The sequence below is a fragment of the Porites lutea genome, chromosome 2, assembly GCF_958299795.1.
Source record: "Porites lutea chromosome 2, jaPorLute2.1, whole genome shotgun sequence".
In the NCBI taxonomy this organism is placed as follows: Eukaryota; Metazoa; Cnidaria; class Anthozoa; order Scleractinia; family Poritidae; genus Porites; species Porites lutea.
Window position 1 is genome coordinate 14,697,648 of NC_133202.1, and position 18,564 is coordinate 14,716,211.

General features: G+C 39.1%; 1 long non-coding RNA gene and 1 pseudogene across 2 annotated transcripts; one reads left to right on the forward strand and one right to left on the reverse strand.

Moving 5' to 3' along the window:
- The window catches only part of LOC140925683 (uncharacterized), a 29,918-nt pseudogene extending 15,748 nt beyond the window's left edge, over positions 1 to 14,170 (forward strand).
- Positions 11,416 to 13,490, reverse strand: LOC140927819 (uncharacterized). Of its 2 annotated transcripts, XR_012164584.1 has the most exons (3): positions 13,134 to 13,490; positions 12,586 to 12,726; positions 11,416 to 11,878 (listed from the first exon to the last, which is right to left on the reverse strand). It is a non-coding gene; the product is annotated as an uncharacterized lncRNA (long non-coding RNA). The 2 variants fall into 2 exon arrangements; XR_012164583.1 differs by having other exon boundaries at positions 12,586 to 13,490.
- Positions 14,171 to 18,564: the final 4,394 nt, after the last annotated feature.

The following is an 18,564-nucleotide window of genomic DNA, read 5'->3' on the forward strand; positions in this document are numbered from 1 at the left end:
CTCGTTTGAAGTCTTCACAGCAAATAAATTACGGCTTGAAACTAACAGATAATCAATGGCATTGCGACATAATCATTAGTTAATACAGGCAAGAGATAAGAATTAAAATCTAAACTGTTACTGATTGTAGTGTATAATTTTAATTGTTACAATATTATTAATTTTGTTTCAGAGTTGGTTGGTATTTGATGAGCTAAGCAAACCGTTCTTCACTGAGGGTAATTCTGTTGGGTTTTTAAACACAAAGCCACCAAAAGACGAAGATAACAACGCTTATTGCCGGGTAAGCAAAGGAAGAAAAACACCCATGAAATGTCATATAACAGAAACCAGAAACTCATAAGGAGTTGAATCGAGTAACTTTCCAGTATGGTTGCTTTGTCCGATGCTCGTAATTATTCATTTCCGAAAGTACCATATTAGGAACGAGAAGAAAAGATAACTGAGCAATAAAACTTCGTAAACGACGTGACGTAATTTTACTTCACGTTCCCGCGTACGCTTAAAAAAATGGCCGAGTAAACTTTCAAAGATTGAAACTGGGAAACTTACGGAAATACTAAGCAGGAAATTGGCTTACCACCCGGGCCAAACGCCATGAAACCCATTGACGACCGCGCGACTTCTTGAAGTCGTCACTTTTAAAACATGGCGAGCAATTTCACATATCATGGCCGCCGCGCATGCGTGTCGCGTCACTTTTTGAACTTAAATTTCAAAACGCTGCACATAAAATTACAAAGAAATGTATGAGAATTTCCCTTACCGTGTTAAAGTTTTTCATCTTGCTTCTCGAGCGTAAGTCTGATATCGGGTCCAGCACTCCTTTTCTAAAAATGCATGTATGCTTTTGCCTCTTTTCAAATACACAGTGAATAGCAGGTTCCTCTCATAGGGATGGAAACGTTCTTTTTCAACGACATCCGCCATACTGCTTCTCAAAAATTGTACCGAGGTGCCTCTATAGAGCAGCCGAAATCAAAACACAAGTTGCCCGCGCGTGACGTCCAAACGTCCGCGTGAAGTCCGGACGGTTAGATGTAAGAAGTATAGCAGGCTCGAATTAACCTTTTTCGCGGGAAAAACTCTTTATAAATTGCGGGGGGATAAATCAAATTTCACGCCGATGAATAACATGAATAAAATACGGCGTCACGTCCTTATGTTTGGTGATATAACAGGTTTGACAGGTTTTCAGTTATTTTTAGATAAATGGATGGCTTGGTTTTTTATTGGTTCACTAAACACTAGAAAAATTCTCATTGTTTATTCATTTTAAGGAATAAACACCAACTCACGTGTTAACTAAAATCACTGAAAACATTATTAATCACGTTATTACTGTGTATATTAATGAGGACGATGGGAAACTAGTTGGTCAATTTTTATATTTACCCCTCTCCGCTTCCTAGTCTTCGTTTATTCTTTCGTTAAAATAATTCTGCGAATAAATTCTTTTTAGTTTTTACTCAACAAAGCAAAAACCAAGCCATTCACCGATCTAATATAACCCAAAACCCGTCATACCCGTTATATTACCTTCGAATACCACATGACGTTATCTCAATGAGATTTCACCGTATTTTATTCGTGAGATAAAGTTAAGAAGGAAATGACGTCATCGGCGATAATGCGTTCTCCCGCAAAAAGGCTAATTCGGTTCTTACGATACTACTGAAGCAAAAGAGTAGATACTATCAGCAGAGAGTGTAACGACAGTTGTAATTCTTTTAAATGACAGTTCGTGAAGTTTGAAAGAAGCTACAACATCACACCTTCAGTGTTGCTTACAGCCAATCACAGCAGCACGGCTCCTGGGAACTCCGCACCAGAGCACAATGGCATTACAACATGGATTGAGGTAATAAGACAAGAGATAATGTATAGATTTAGCCAGGACTAAAAGCGAAGCTCCCGTTAATAAATTCATAATTTAAATCAAACAATAAACTTGTAATCCACAGATCAGGGCACATTCATGTGACTTTTGAGGCGAAGGCTAAGTGATTTTAGAGAAAAATAATTTGACAGTCCAGGAGGGAAACAAATTTTACATCCAGTTAATAGTCTTATTTGCACACCCCAAAAATAGCAATCATGTTCTATCACAGTAGGACAGACCTATTCGTGTATTGCATTTGCATTAGCTGTTGCATACATAATGTGGCATTCACCAGTCTCTCCAACATTGCTCCGTTTGAGAGACTATGGATAATTGGACAACCCCGAATTATAATTTTAAGAAACACAAGCGCCACGATAGTCCTTGCTGGCAGCCAATTTACACGTTGCATTTCTCTGTCTAAAGCAGAGGCCAAAATAAAAAATCAGGGCGGATTTTTTGTGTTCGGCAAGTTTACTTTACAAGTAAGTCTTGGCGACTATTCTGGTGGCGTGTAAACCAGCCTTTTAAACATACTTTTTCTCATTACGTCTCATGTAAAAAGTACTATGAAGCCCTTTTTTATCATACAGGATTTATTCTTTTTTGCCCTATTAAAACCTATAATTCTGTAGCCTGCGTGGCAGGCGCAAAAAGGGGAGGGGGAGGGAGAAAAGCACGCTAATAATTCTGCAGTTTTTCACAATTTTGCAAGACAAATTGCACTCATTCAATATCCAGGACGATCAAAGCACACGCTTCCTTTGCACAACAAATTATAGTATTGACCACACTATAAAACGTTTTCATAAAGAGAGAATTCCATAATGCTGACACTTTTAAGTTAGAAAAATCTGGTCCTATGTGATGTGCAGGGTAATAATATGGGCTTTTAGTGAAAACGATGAAAAATTCCCAAAATCACCTTGTCGGCCAGCCGGACGGATTCTCACTTTTGACAGGCACCAAATTTGCAGTGCGATTAATAGAGTTACCATTTACGCTTCAACATGATAGAGAATTTGTTATGTTTGGGTTTTGTTTCCCTTTATTTATAAAACTGTTTATGGTTTTGTTATGTGTAATCTTTAAAAGCGAGTGATATTTACGCGCGGTGTTTTGAGTATTCGTGCAGACGATGTTTATGTTCGACTGGAAACAACCGGTGCAGCGATAAAAATTGCTAGAGGACAACTAACAATCAATAAAATAAAAATAATTCGGTGAAACATGTACAGAGACAATACTTTTATTCACGAAGACAACTATTGAGAGTAAAGTGTCTCTGAAAATCATGAGTCAGGTAAGCATAAGTTTATATATGTTTTAAGCCGGCTTCCCGGTGTTTGCTCTTTTACAAGATGAACTCGAGGCAAGAAAATCGATCAGAGCTTTCTGTTTACAGCCAAAATCACAACTAAATATTCTTCGGAACCTTAACTTTGAATTTGCGGTCAAAAAATATCTAAAGGGTTTTTAAACCTGATACTACTGTAGGTTAGATCATTGCTCGTGTATAAACTTAAGCCTCATAAACCATGCGCTCGACTTCAGGAAACCGAAAAAAAATACACATCAAAGACAATAATTGCTCAAGCTTACCAGTCGAGATGCTGCTTCTGAAGGTCATCAAGTGTTCCATAATCGCGTGAGACTTTTCAACCCTCTAACGGCTCAAGCAAGGGCAAGTGAGTAAGCTCATTTTTGAAAATGATGCACCCGAAATTGGATTTCCAATGACTTTGACAAGCGGTGCATTTGTCAACAAAAAGCGCAATAAACAAACCAGCCACGAATTACAGAACAATTTTGATAGCAGCTGTATTTCATTTTTGACACCAAGTAGAAAAAGACAGTTTAAAACATCACAAGATGAGACAAAACTCTGTCAGCTTCAGCTATCAGTAAGCGAGTAAGCAAGTTTCCAGACGCCGCATAATTTTTCCGCATGAACTCACCTGTCAAATTTTGACCAATCAGAACATAAAAATTGGACGTATAGCGTGCTCAGCGCGTGACAGTGAGAAAAGTCAAAAGCGATTGCCTTCCCTGCATGTAAAGGCCGGTTGAATTTTTGCGTCCGAGGTCAGTTCGAAATCAAAATTTCAAAAGTGCCACTCATGAACACGAGTTATTTTATGTGCATTTTTCAAAAACTGAACTTGAGCCTTCCATCATTTGAAAATTAGCGACCTGTCAGCGGATAACTACTAAAAACACTCGAACTCAGTGGGTTGTTACCTGAGCCCGCGATACGGTCAGGCGATACTGGTCAGCAGAAACACTATTTTGACAGCAGTCAATTAATCAAAACTGATGGATGTACAATATCAGGTTGCAGGCTCCCAAACCAGCTAGAAAGTGTGAGATTAAACATTGGTATGCCTGTGGTACGGACGGACGGAAGGTCGGGTGGTTGGTGTACAGTCACGTGATCGGCGAATTTTCTAGGATGGATAGATTTTCTAAGCTATGGGGCTTCCAGTTGAGCCCGTGATCAAATAAAATATCAGCGGAAGACTTTAAAAACTACGTGACCTCAATGGATAGAAAAATGAGCCTGCGATACACTCAGGGGATAATGGTCAGCGTATACTCCAGTTTGACAGCTGTCAATTAACCTTCATTATGATGGCGAATATTCGAATTAATAGACTACGAGTGTGAGTAAGACATATCCGTCCGGCTTGTAGTGGAAAATGCCAGATCGTTTACCTGAGCGGACCTGAGCCCACGTTATTAGCTTTCTGATAGTGGTCTGCACATATCTCATTTTGACAGCTGTCAATTGACCTTAATTTGGCTTGCCAATATAACTTTAAACGACTGTCAGCCGCCTAACAGCCCTGCCCGGCGTAGTTTCGTTTTTATGTTGAATTGGTAAGTGTGACATATTATATCAGCTTATATGTAGGGGCAAAACGACTGGTCTTTCATCTGAGCCCGCGAGATGGCCATGCTATAATTGTCAGGGAATATCTGATTTTGACAGCTGTCAATGTAATCGTACTCATACGGATGGCTTACATAACTGAAAGGCTAGTCAAGTTGTGTGACATTTGAAATCAGCTTACATGAAGTGTGTGTACGGGTGGGCGGGCGTACGCTACGTCATAACCAAATTTTCTCAGATGGATAGTTAACCAAATTTTGTTACCCATGGTGCTCCGCTGCGCGAGCTCCGCTAAGAAGACGCTGTGGTAAGGTATAGTTGAGCGCGCAAATAAGTCCATCCTCGTTGATATTCTCTTTGCCTAATTACCTTAAGATTACGAAGACATGGAGATTGCGTCACAGTGACAACCGCAAATACCACTCTTCGCAGGCTAGGCCTAGCTTTGCATGCCCACTCTTGCCCGAAGACCCTTTGCAACAACGAGGCCAATCTAGAGATTACTAAAACTTTACTTGGCGCTCCGCTCAAGTAATAATAGGACACCTCATTATCCCCTCTTAAGAAAACCAATGTCATAGCGTTTTAAGCGCCAAGGGAAAGTGCTGAAATGATTCAATGCCAGTCTTACAGAGGAGCCCGTCTTCCTTATGTTAGATGACGCTGAGCAGCTTGACCAGGAACCAAAGTTTGTGTGATGGTCGCTCGAATTTACCGCCAATTGACCGAAAGAAGTCAGCAGATCGGCATTAAAGCAAATATGAGATGCTGCATCGCAAATTCTGTTCATTACTGATCGACGGTATGGTTAAACTTTCGATAAAATGAAATAATTCTAGCTGTTGATTACTCTTCTGATGGAATGACGATGTTTTCTCTGAGCATTATTTCGATCTAAAGCCGTGTAATAACTATGTGAACCGTGTATGCGTACAAGGTAATTTTCCCGGGAAATTCAGAAAATCGTGTTATGAACATATTATGCTTGTATAAAGGTTGTACACCTAAGAAAAAGTGACTAACGTCACAATAGACCTTTTTACCGATACGGCGGCCATATTGAATTTATTCGATTTAAGGAGTATTATAGGATGCCCAGGGGGCATGAGCACATTTCGTTTGTATTTTCGAGCGCTTATCGGGGCATTTTTTCTTAAAGGTTTCTTAGAATAAGATTGTAATGGGAAGAAAGATCCTTGTGCCGTGTTGTGATGTAATAATGATCACATTTTTCTAGTTTAGATTTAGAGATATGGTCTTTCACTTTATATTTCTCGGGAAAAAAGGCGATTATTATTACATCAAAACACGGCACAAGGATCTTTTTTCCCATTACAACCTTATTCTAAGAAAACTTTAAGAAAAAATGTCCCGAAAAGCGCGCGAAAATACAAACGAAATGTGCTCATGCCCCCTGGGCATCCTATAATACTCCTTAAATCGAATTAATTCAATATGGCCGCCGTATCGGTAAAAAATGTCTTTTGTAAATGTGGAGATTGTCAACGCCTGAATCGATTTCAAGAGTGTTTCTGCTGCTCAGAGTTTGACTGTGTGGCCTTGGCCGCTAAAAACAACCAGGCGGTTGAGACAGAAGGATTAGCTAATCCTCCTTTTTTGCATAACGCAATACCCGGGATTCCAAGCCGTTTTCTTGAATCGCTGGGTTATTCAGATGGCCTGGTATCAATGCAAACAGCAGTACCGAGACTTCTACGAAGGTCCAGCACGTAGCTTAAAGGCAGCTAGCGAGGTGGTACTAGGCATTTTAGCCGTGAAAAGTTCGCGTTGTCCTGCCATCTTGCGCGATCCCTCTTACGCTGTTTGCTGCATTGGGGCTCACTTCCCTCCCCCAGGCAATGAACAGGACTTCAGTTGTGTTCAAGGGATTTCGCCTTGCAGACGAGTAATGAGAACACAGACTACACAGAATTTTAACATGTATTCGCCATATAAAGTATAAGCAGTTACTTTAATTTTTGGGTGATTTGCCTTTATCTTGAGTATCCTGAGAGGCTGCGGCGGTATCTGTTTCACGCCTTAGCTTTTCTGTTGTTGTAGTTGTTGTTGTTTTCTGTAGCCCATGTTTAAAAATTGTTAGAACATCATCAGCTTTTATTATTGGTTTCATCTTTAGCCTAAGGACTAAGCTATCGCTGTTTGCGCTTCAAGGTAGTCTTAAGTAAAATGAGCGCTGCAAGATCTAGCTGATTTCGCAGACTCGAAGAGTGTTTTTCACGGCGTTCGTCTAAAGCCTGGCATATCGGTGATCACATGGTCTTTGCGAATGTCAAGACATTCAACAGCGATGCAGCGGTGTGGCATTATAAAATTCTTCCTGAAATATCAGCCATAAAATGCTTTACTGACTTTTCAAAACAGACCGGAAACCTAGAAGCCACGTTGTATTGCCTTGAGACAGGATCTTCTTTCTACTTCATTTACTGTTTCTAGCTGTAGCGCAAAATTTTAATTGCGTGATGAACAACTTTCCTTGTTTTCAGGCAAATGCAGAAGAACTGGACATTTTATTTTATCAAAATCTTGTAATAAGGCCATAAGCTATCTTTTCGCAATGCCTTTTTGGGTATAGAGTATCCCTTTAAACATATTGTTAAGTTAGGTGGCCACGTAGATCCAAACGACGATATCACAGCTCGCTGGTTTGCGAGGACATCGCCAAAGAGACAGTTGTCGTTTACAAGGTTGTTTTTATACTGATGTAGCGAAGACCACAATAGTAATTTCCTTCGAGTCGGAACCGCTTTCTTCGGCGATTTCTGCAAGCCGTCAGGATCATTTTGCTCGTCTGTGGCTACTCCGACCAGATTTTCCACGAATAAATCTTCTTACTCGTTGACGAAAGTAATACCAAGTTTGCTCGTCATGTTGCTTGCTGTGCGTAATCGGCAGTGAAATGAATTGCCCGCCAGGTTTAAAATGACATGACGCCATTCTTACCAACAATTGAGGTGTCGTCCTTAAAATAACCACGCAGTATGACACAGAACCAAGAATAGATTTCAAATAATTTTCATGGGAAGAGGGTCATGTATATGTGGAATTCGCCCTCATAGATAATACTCTCTTGGCAAAACTGAGATCCGGTTGATAAAGCGGTCAGTAATTTAACACACTCTCATTTCTTTCTTCTGTGACCAGAAAAATAGTCTTTCTCGGAGAACCATGTCCTTAAATGTGTGTCTTTCTTTTCACGATGTGTTTTCAAGTTTTTATTTCTTATTTATATATATATATGTCCCGCGGGTGAGTTGTTACACAGCCTCCATAGACGAATATCTTCAGGGCAAGTTGAAGCGAAATTATAACGAATTGCGAATGTTGTCAGATGCTGCGCTTCTTTTTTGATGCGTATGTGCCAAACAACCCTGAACAAGCAATATTTGATCAAGTTGTAATAATCATTAATAGCGCTTATACTTCTTTGCAGAACATGAACGCAGCAGGGTTCAGGGTTTGTGTGAAGGAGTTGTACGAGATCAGATACGATCCCGTGTCAGTGAGTTATGCAGTACTTGCAGGTCAGTTAATGCGAGATGAAAAAGTACTTGATTTTATGACATAACTGGTTCACTGCAGCAAACTATCATGTCTTGATTACTAGAGGTGTTACAAACGTAACGTGCAAAGATGTCACATGTGATCATTATTTGATTTTTTTTTTATATTCAGTCAGGTACGTAAAAACGCGTTAGCACATAGACATTGGTTTATGTCACATAACGTATAATCTCTGGCTTATATCAATGAATGTGACCGTCTTTTCTGTCAGATAAACTCCTTAGTTAGTGCGTTATATAACTGAGAACATTAGCTGATAACCATTACCTAAGGGCTTTTTTGTAAACTTTGCGTTTCCACAGATATTTGTGATCCTGGGTGGAGCTATTTCAATGGATTCTGTTATTTGACGAGTGACAAATGTGTCAATTGGACAACGGCTCTCACCAAATGTCGTCAGGAAAACTCAGTCCTTGTTGATGTGGCCAATGATGAGGAAAATGTTTATATTTAACATCGTTATAGTGGAGAAAAGTCCTGGCTAGGTTTGAATGACATCTCCATGGAGGCTAATTTCACTTGGGCGGATCGCGGCGAGGGGAACTTTACAGCATGGGCGAAGAATCAGCCGAATAACTTAAATGAAGAGGACTGCGTACATGCAATTGGCGTGAAATACAACTATAAATGGAATGATGTGAAGTGTAGTGATTGTCATCGATACACTTGTAAGAAAGGTAGGGGCATGCTTTCAGCTATTTTAGTGGTATTTGTTAATTGTCATAAGTTTTAGATTATTCGACATTGCCAAAAATCATCTTCAACTGATAACCAAAGAGTGAATGATATTTTCAAGTTCACCAATGGACAAAGAAAAAGGTTTCTGTTAAACCTTTTTATATTAACATGTTAAACTTTTGGGATTCCATACCGAAGCTTTTTAGGTTTTTAAAGACGATCCCAAAGCTCTTAAATATTCGTACGTTGAAACGTGTTTCTGTTATTTATCAGTGGCGGATTCCCCCTTATTTTTCGACCAAAATGAGGCCCGAAGAGCCGAAAAAATGTTTTTGGGAGACTGTCCCCCCCCCCCCCCCCCCCCCACCTTATCTCAAGGTCTGGATCCGCCACTGTTTCTATCAAGCAGCTATTTCCAAGATGACTTTATATTTAAGATAATTACTTGTATTCAAGATGACGTCATTTTTTGTTTTCAACAAAAGTCAAAAATGGGTGTGACACGAGCGCGGTATACAACAATTTCGAGAAAGGTTGTCGGAAAAAAGTGCATGCGACAATCCAGAAAAGTATGGAGGGTGGTTTTGAGTTTTTCAAAGAAATTTGAAAGAATAGCACGAGAGATCATGGACAGTATGTTTGCGAGTGCTAAAGAAAAGCAACAAGAGTAGGTTCGACAGATGGAGTGTCAAGAAACAGTTTATTGATTATATTCCTAACTACCTCTCGGGATTGTCGCGTGTACATTTTTCCAACGGACCATTCTCGAAACAGCTGTATGACTAGCCGCAGTTCTGGTAACGTATGAAGTAACGTTAGCTAGACAATTCATAGGGAAAGCGCATTTCACTGCTTCAGCTTAACCTAATTAAGGGCTGACGCTTTGTTTCTGGCCCATCCCTCATTTTTAATAAACGATTAGACTGATAGGACTAAATGCAAGAAGGCAACAAAAACAATAAAAAAGGTTTTGCCTAAGGCCATGGGGTACTTCCTTAGAGTAAAAGAGGACCTACATTTACAAAAAATTGTCCTGGTTTTTAAGTGGAACACACAATTTATCATATTTCTTTTTCAATATTTCCTGCTTATTAGATTTTAATGAGTGTGAAAGAAAGACATACAACTGTCACCTTCGCGCTTCATGTGTCAATGAACGTGGATCCTATTCCTGCAAGTGCAATCCTGGGTACGTTGGAAATGGACGTAACTGTGTTAAGCCAAAACCAAGATCCTGCTCTGAAATCCGGAACCACGTCAGCAGTAGCGGAAACTATGTGATTGATCCAGATGGCGAGGGAGGACTGGCACCATTCACAGTGTACTGTGACATGACTGGCAAGAAGGGTGTTGGCGTGACAGTCATCAGTCATGACAGTGAGAGCAGGACGTACGTGCAAGGATGCGAAACTGGAGGGTGTTACTCACGTAACATTCGTTACACTGGAACGAGCCTGTCTCAGTTGGCCAGTCTCACCATAGTTTCCTCACACTGTGAACAGTTTATCAAGTACGAGTGTTACCATTCGAGGATATTCGTAAACGGCGGATTTGCTTGGTGGGTATCACGTGACTCTACAAAGATGACGTACTGGGGAGGAGCATCTGGAAATGGTAAGTGCGCATGCGGGATGACCAACTCATGTGTAGACTCCAGTCTTGGCTGTAACTGTGACAAGAATGATAATGTATGGCGTGAAGACAGCGGTTTTCTGACTGACAAGACAAAGCTTCCAGTAAAACACACGGGACGAAAAAACGGATTTACCGAACGTCAAAGGTGAAGTCAAACGGGCGATAAAGGCCACCTTTGCACACCTTTGTACAACTTTGACGCGCGACAAATGTTTACCTTTGCCCGCGGTCAAAGGCGAGTCTTCAGGCGATAAAGGCCGTTTTTGTCACGCCTTTAACCCCTACCTTTGACGCGCGTCAAAGGTATATTTCATTAGCATTTTTACCCCTATCAAAGGCGTCGTCAAATATGTCTGAGATTCAGGCCAAAGGTGTGACAAAAGCGCGGCAAAGTTATGTCTGTGATTAAAGTCAAAGGCTTGTGAAAAGTGTCGTCAAATGTGTCTGAACCTCAGGTCAAATGTGTGACAAAGTTGTCGTCAAATGCGTCTGAGATTTAAGTCAAAGGTTTAACAAAGGTGTTGCCAAATATGTTTGGTTTTTTTCCTCCCCTCGCATCGCGCCTCTCGCTCGTCTCGCGCTTCGCGTGAATTCCGCGTTCGCCTCGCGCTTCGTGCGAATGCCGCGTTATTGCCTCGCTAGTCATAAGCGCTTGATATACAGGCTAGAATCCAACTTGAGATTTCAATCAAATTCAATTGCGACCTGGATACCGTTTAAAAAGGTGGACAGATAAGAGACTGAGTTCTCAATCTTGTACTTTATTGTCCTAAAACCTCATTAGATGATTAGAAAGCTGAATAATTCCGATTAAAACTTAAACGCGTAAAAATGATTTTTTAAAACCTTTTCACGATTTATTGTCTAAAGTACTCATTGCAGTCTGTCAATGGACAATCATAATGACTGCCGCAAATTTTTGAAGCACTATAAATGTTCCAGATACACGCAGTTGTCACGGACGGCAACCTGCAAAATAGTTTAAAACACTTCTTTCACGCAAGCCAGTGCAAAAATCATGGTAAGTAAGAAATGTTCTTGATCAGGAGCCCATCTGTCTTGATGTTATCTTTGCGAAGATTTTCATTCTAGAGTGCTTTTCATTCTTGATGTAAGTGAAAGACAAACGCCATGTATCTAACTTCAATCTTCCTCTGTTGTGTGTTTCGTTCCACTGGAGACTTATCACTTTGCCTTGTTTCTTTTATCTGTGAAATAATTGTAAAAGAATATAGCAATTTGAGATAAAAAATTCAGTCATAGTGTTTTAAATAAATTTTTCGGCCCCACTCCCGTTTTACTATCGCTCCTTTTCTGCAGAAAATCCCCCTTTCTCTTTACCTTTATCAAAACTTAAAGACCCGGTTAAAAATGTGTAGCGAACCTAATGCTTTTGAATGGGAACATTACATTTCGTGTACATGCATTGTCATTAAGTTCGTCTTTTGTGAAATTTGACGTTTGAATCGAGCCTTATTTAATATCACTTAATAAAGTCCAGGAAAATTCAATCAAAATTTCCCTCTATGCCCAAAGCTTAAAATTAAACTAAAGAATCACTTTATATTATACCTAGCCTGCATAGCAAGCGTTTCCATGCAATAGAGTTATTGCGCGAGTTAGCCCCTCCCGGCCCCTCCTTCCTCTTTTTTAATTTTGCCCGCTATAAACTTAGTCTCTTGCACAAAACTCGCGCGGAAAAGCTTGCTACGCAGGCTATTTTTAAAGTTATTGTCCAGTCGCAATATTAAAAGAAGGGACAGCTCGGTATGCTTGAATGATTATTATTAAATGTTGAAACATACCTAGCTGCCACTGTGGTGGCACAAAAATCAATTGAATACTTTTAGAAATTATGCAGCCTGAGCCCCATTACGTATAGAATCCAGAAAAATCAATAGAAAGAGATACTCACGTCTGTAAAACATCCGAAATCTTCAAATAACCACACTTCTTTGTTTGATAAACTGCACTGAATCCTGTTCAAATAAGCTTAAGTACTTGCTTCAGTACTATGCCCATTAAAGTCTGGTACAAATATTTTTATTGAAGTACACTGTCCATGAAAAAAAATATATGTAAGTCTTATATTATTTCATTACCCTGAAGTGGTTTTCGTAGTTAAGTATAACTGTTAGAAAAACCAGAGTTGGTTAATCTTGATATTAGCAGGTTCTTGCATGGAGTTTTGACTTGAATTGCATTGTGAAATATAAGCCAGCTATTACTTTTGCAGAAATGCACTAACCCTATTAAGAAAAAAGGGCTTGATCTAATGTAAACTCTACTGTGATATAGAAAAATTTTTATAGTTTACTGAACCAGATTTAACAATCAGAAAAGCTCCCAAGCACGACATACACGCTTGTTCGGAGTTGGTCTCCGTAAGCTTAACACAGTAAAACAACTATGAAGTTTGAAGAACAACTATTGCATGCACAAATAGAAAAGAATGACACGTACCTTTTAAACAAGTTTGTGGTCTAAACTCTATCAAAGATAAGGGTGTAAATATTTGTTAACAAAAGCTGGACTGCTTCGTACAAAAAAGCAGCTTTTGTTTTCTTCAGATCTGCGTAGATTGTTTGTTTGCGCGGGCGGAGAGAGTTTGCAGCCGCGACAACTTCGCGCCAAAAACAGGGTGTCGTGCTTGGGTTCAGTCTTCCATCTTCCAATTGTTGAGTCATTGTTTTGCGTCGCTGTCATTACATGGTATATTGATCGATCAAGGAGAAAATGATCCACTCAAGATAAGACAAAAAACAATCACTTCGAAAAAATACATATTCTAGAACATTTTCAAAAATAATTATAAAACAGCAATTACAATGATTACCTGCCCGTGTTCGGTATTATCGTATAAATATTCTATATATATATATAAGTAAATATATAAGTATATAATATAAATATATAAGTATTCAAACACAGCTTTTTAATTTCCTTTCTTAATATCAGTTTCGACATAAGTGTTTGTAGATGTAATTCATTGCATATTTGCTCTCACCTTTCAGCACCATTCAATAGTGTTGTAAAAGTGTAGCGGTCGTATTTGCCTTCATTTTTGACTAGTATCAAAGGTGTGGTCACAGCCACTACACTTTTGACTTCATCTTTGACGTGCGTCAAAGGTAAAGTCAAAGTTACCAGCATATTTGACAACGACTTTGATAAGGGTTAAAGGAATAGCAAAGCATTGATTCATTTGACTTCATCTTTGACGCGCGTCAAAGGAGAAGTCAAAGTTGTTACCAATTTGACTTCACCTTTACCGAGGTCAAAGGAGTAAGCAAAGAGGTTATATATTTGGCGACATCTTTAACGCGCGTCAAAGGTAAGGTCAAAGCCAATAGCATATTTGACTTAACTTTTGACGCGTGTCAAAAGTGCAGTAAATCCAATTTTTCGTCCCGTGACAGCTCAGGTTTGGTGATACTGGTGACAGTGGCGAGAAAGGCTATCACACTCTGGGGAAACTGAAATGCTATGGAGTAGCCTAGAGCCGAAAAAACTTCAAGCGAAGCTAAGCCTGTTAGAATACATCGCAAGTGTTTTTAGTTCACACCTAATTGTAGCATTTAGGATTTGGACTCAGTATAAAAATAATGGTCAGAAATGTAATAGATGTTTCCAAACAACTGTCAAGAAAAAAAGCATTAAAACAGGCACTTGCATTTTACATGTAATTTCTTTCACTGTCTGAGACCAGAAGTTATTTTTAAACGAGTCTTTTAGACAGACCGCTTTTCCTTCCTCTGCCCCATGGCTGCGTTTGCTTTGTAAACACTAATTTCCGTGGATAAAATGACCATCGCAATGTACTACCCCCGCCCGGACAACCCAAGCTTCAAGTTCTAATCCATGTTCATCCTTGCCATCATTTGCGACAGATGACAGAAAACATTTTCAGTCCCTAAATATAGTCTTGAGTAACAGCACTAGACCATTATTTTTGGAATTCAATTGATGCGAAAAAAGTTTTAGCCTTTTAAAATGACAATAAATGGCGTAACATAGCCCCTTAAGACCGTGTGAGCCTTTAATACAGAATGAGGTGAATCGTGAACCACAAGCGAAAAACACGCCAAAAAACTGCATGTTACGCAGGCTACTAGTCACTAGAACTAGTCAACTGAATTTTGGCTACATTTTTAGTATATCAACTGCATGAAACGGCACTCGATGTAGATAGGTATGCCTGGGTATCAACGCCTTTATAACTTTCCAAGATTACTGGCTATGAAAGGGTGGGATTTTTCTTTAAGAGGAAATCAAGAACTATTCAGTCTGACTTTGAAATTCGTTTGAGTAAACAAGTTGGAAGGTGCACGCCAACATGAAGGTCATTGAATATATTCGAGCTTACTTCTCCGCGGCGAATTCCTGAACATCAGTGTTTAATTACTGGATATAGCAGAAGTAAACTTTCTTAGACTTTTCAGACACTGCTATTGCAAATAACCTTTCAGTGAAAAATAAGTGAAAACTAACATAACATTATGAACAACAGTATTTAATTCCATTTTTAAGCCAAAGCATGGTAACATGATGAACATAAGTAGGTTGAGTATGATCGTCCGGGTGAAACTGAGGACTGTTGGTGTTGCTAGTGATTGACGTTTCGACAACCTGTGTGGTAATCTGCAAAACATGTACATAGGAAAACAACGGAATAAAACATAGAAAAACATTTGAAAACATAGGAAAAAAGGGGTGTGCAGGGGAAAATATAGAAAAGCGGGGGAAAACATTAAAAAACAGGGAAAAACATTTGAAAACATAGGAATAAAGGGGGCTGCACTGGAAAACATAGGAAAACAAGGGAGCGCATAAGAAAACATGGCAAAACATAAGAAAACAAGGGTACATAGGAAAACAGGGGGAAACATAGGAAACCCTAGGAAAACAAGAAAAAAAAAGGAAAACGAGGGGAAAATAGGAAGACATAAAAAATGGCTGATACAAGGCAAAACATAGGAAAACAGGGGGATATGTGGGAAAACATGCAGGGGAAAACATAGGAATACATGGGAAAACATAGAAACACACTGGGATACATGTGGAAACAGGAAAACAGGAAAAAAAAAGGCCGGACGAGAAAATATGGCAAAACCTTACAAAAACGGGGCGATATATAAGAAAACACAGGAATAAATGGGAATACAGATACAGGGGAAGCATATGAAAACAGGGGACAAAAACAATAAATAACATTCTATATATTCGGGACATATTATGGAGGGTTACATGAGGCGCTAACCAAAAAGGGTCTGTGCCACGGGAGAAAGTTCTTAGAAAGGGTATACTATATCCTCTAGTCATATGACTAAGTAACACGTTAATAAATACAGGGTGTTTCAAAAGTTCGTTCCGATTTTTTCTTCGCTTAAATTTCACTGATTAGTTAAAAAAATCTTTAGTAAAACTAAGTGTGTTATTCATTATTCAGTTAACATTGAATAACCGAAATATCGGTAACCAGAATGTCTTTCTTTATGTTTTCTGACATTTCCTAACTGGTGAGGTATAGAATGTACGAGCTCTCAAAGTGTGTCTAAAGACACACTTTTCCAGGCAAAGCGTAGTCACTTCCTCAGCTAGTCCAGTGATTTTAGGGCTGGATCTTTGTATGTTTTCTCGTCAACTATAAACCAGATGGTCTCTAGGGGGTTCACATCACGTGAGTTTGCCGGCCGGTCGCCCTTTTCTATAGAGTTCCAAATCCTTCTCATACCATGCATGTGCTACGCCTTTTTCTCTTCAAGGCTTTCCAACCTTTGATGGTCATATATCTTCATACCGTTGTGCTCTAGAATTTGATATTGTGAAGTTGAATTTTTTTTTACCTTTCTGTCTTGTAAAATTATTACGCATATACTTACAGCTTTTTCGATAACATTTCTCACACATTTAAAAAGAGACGGCCATACATTCCTGGGTTTGTCTTCTTAAGTCTTTACTTTTGACCACTTGTTCACTTATATCGTTCAAACGTTAGTCAACAGTTTAACAATTTCTTTGACTGAATGGCCAGATAACCGAAAAAATAGATGCCTCAGCTTTAGCGCAAACAGTGTAGGCCTTCATTTTCGTGAAAGAGAGAGAATATTAAAGACAACGGCCAAAAAACAAAAATAGAAAACCTACAAAATGGGCAGGGAAATATGGCGGGAAAAAACTCGCGTACGTGCACATTTAGGGCAAAACTTCAGAAATATTGTAATTTCTTCAAATTTTAGTTTGAAATTGCTTTGAACGGTTATTTAGATAAATTTCTTACCTGAATAAGTTTGAATTTGCCTAAAGAAGCATTAAATGCTTTGCGCAAAACTTTTGAAACACCTTGTAGACCCGCTTAACTTTGATTATAGACGAAGGCGCAAGCACAAGCACATCAGAGTTCTTACTTCACCGTTAAAAGTAGAAAAAGTACTATCATATTTGGATCAAAGCTAAAATAGAAGGGAGTTATGTTCGGGAAGGATTCAAACCACAATATTATTTATCAGCGTGTTTATAGCCTATGAGCGACGCTTTACTAGACAAACTGGATTTCACGGTATACTACGACGCGAAAGAAAATAAACCACACAATCTCTCGAATGTAAATAAAAAATTGACCCTCAGAGGTAAAAGGAGAAAAATTTGCATTTCATATGACGGTTGACACACCGAGCAAAGAAAGAAAAGAATAAGAGCTTTATTATTAGAGTACCTAACAACTAGCCCCACCTGCGAGCGTCTCTCTCCCCTTGTTTTTTAACTCAACCCTTTTTTTCTAAAGTAGGAGGTCAAAGAGTTTCCTGCGGAGGAAGCTGGCTTAAGATTTGACATAACTCATCTTCTCCATGGTCACTAATGCAGCTTTTTGTCACACAATAGTATCCCTTATTTAAGAATGACTTTTTATAAGCTGCCATGATCAGTAATAGAAAAGAGTGAGCAGTTTTGAGAAAATGGCTTGAAAATTAATGTTGTACTCATATTCGATCTTGCCGTACTCGCAGTCAAATCTAAAGGCTCAAAATCTACATACTACAGCCAGGACATTAGGAAGACAAGTACACTTGACTGTTCTAAGTACAACCGGACCGGTCATTATTCCAGAGGAAAAAAGGGTCAGGAAACATAAAGTAACTTTCAATGATCGAATTAAGACTTTTCTTTCCTCGTGAGTGTTAATTAACAGCAATTTAAGCACTCACAAAACCTAGACCTGTCAAGGGTAAATGAGGAAGTAACTGAACTACTGTCGTAAAAAGCGAAACAAGGAACTCTAAGGTCTCTGGTGATGAAACAAGGAAGTAAATGAAGCCAATGTCACAAAAAAGAATAAATTTTGGGCAACGTCCACACGAGGGCTTTTAAGCTTTTAAAAGCAAATTAACTTTTGTGTTGACCTTTACGGCTTCCGTCACAGACAGCCCAAATTTTATGAGAGTTATTCTGCGATTTGAATTTTATGAGCACATGTTTTGGAATGAACAAAACACGTCCAAAATCCTGGCTTTTGAAAGATTGGACATAAATTGACTTACCTCAAGTTTGTTTTATATTTTGTACCGCGTGTAAATCTTGAGCCATTTCGAAGCCGTTTAGAAGGTGAGTTCCAGTTTTCTTATCGTACGTAAGTACAACTCGAAATCTAAACCTTCCCAAAACGGCTTCGAAATACAGTAGCCCCAAAAGCGAACAGACAGTAAAAGGCACAACACAAATGTAAGGTAAGTCAATTCTATTTCTATCCTTTTTAAAAGGCAGAACTTAGGTCACGTTTTGTTTGTTCCCATATATTCTCATAAAATTCAAATTTAGAACGAACTCAGAACGAGTTTGGGATGCCTGTGGTTGCGTCCACAACGTTCGGTGAAATCGTAGACTATGTAGAGGGTCA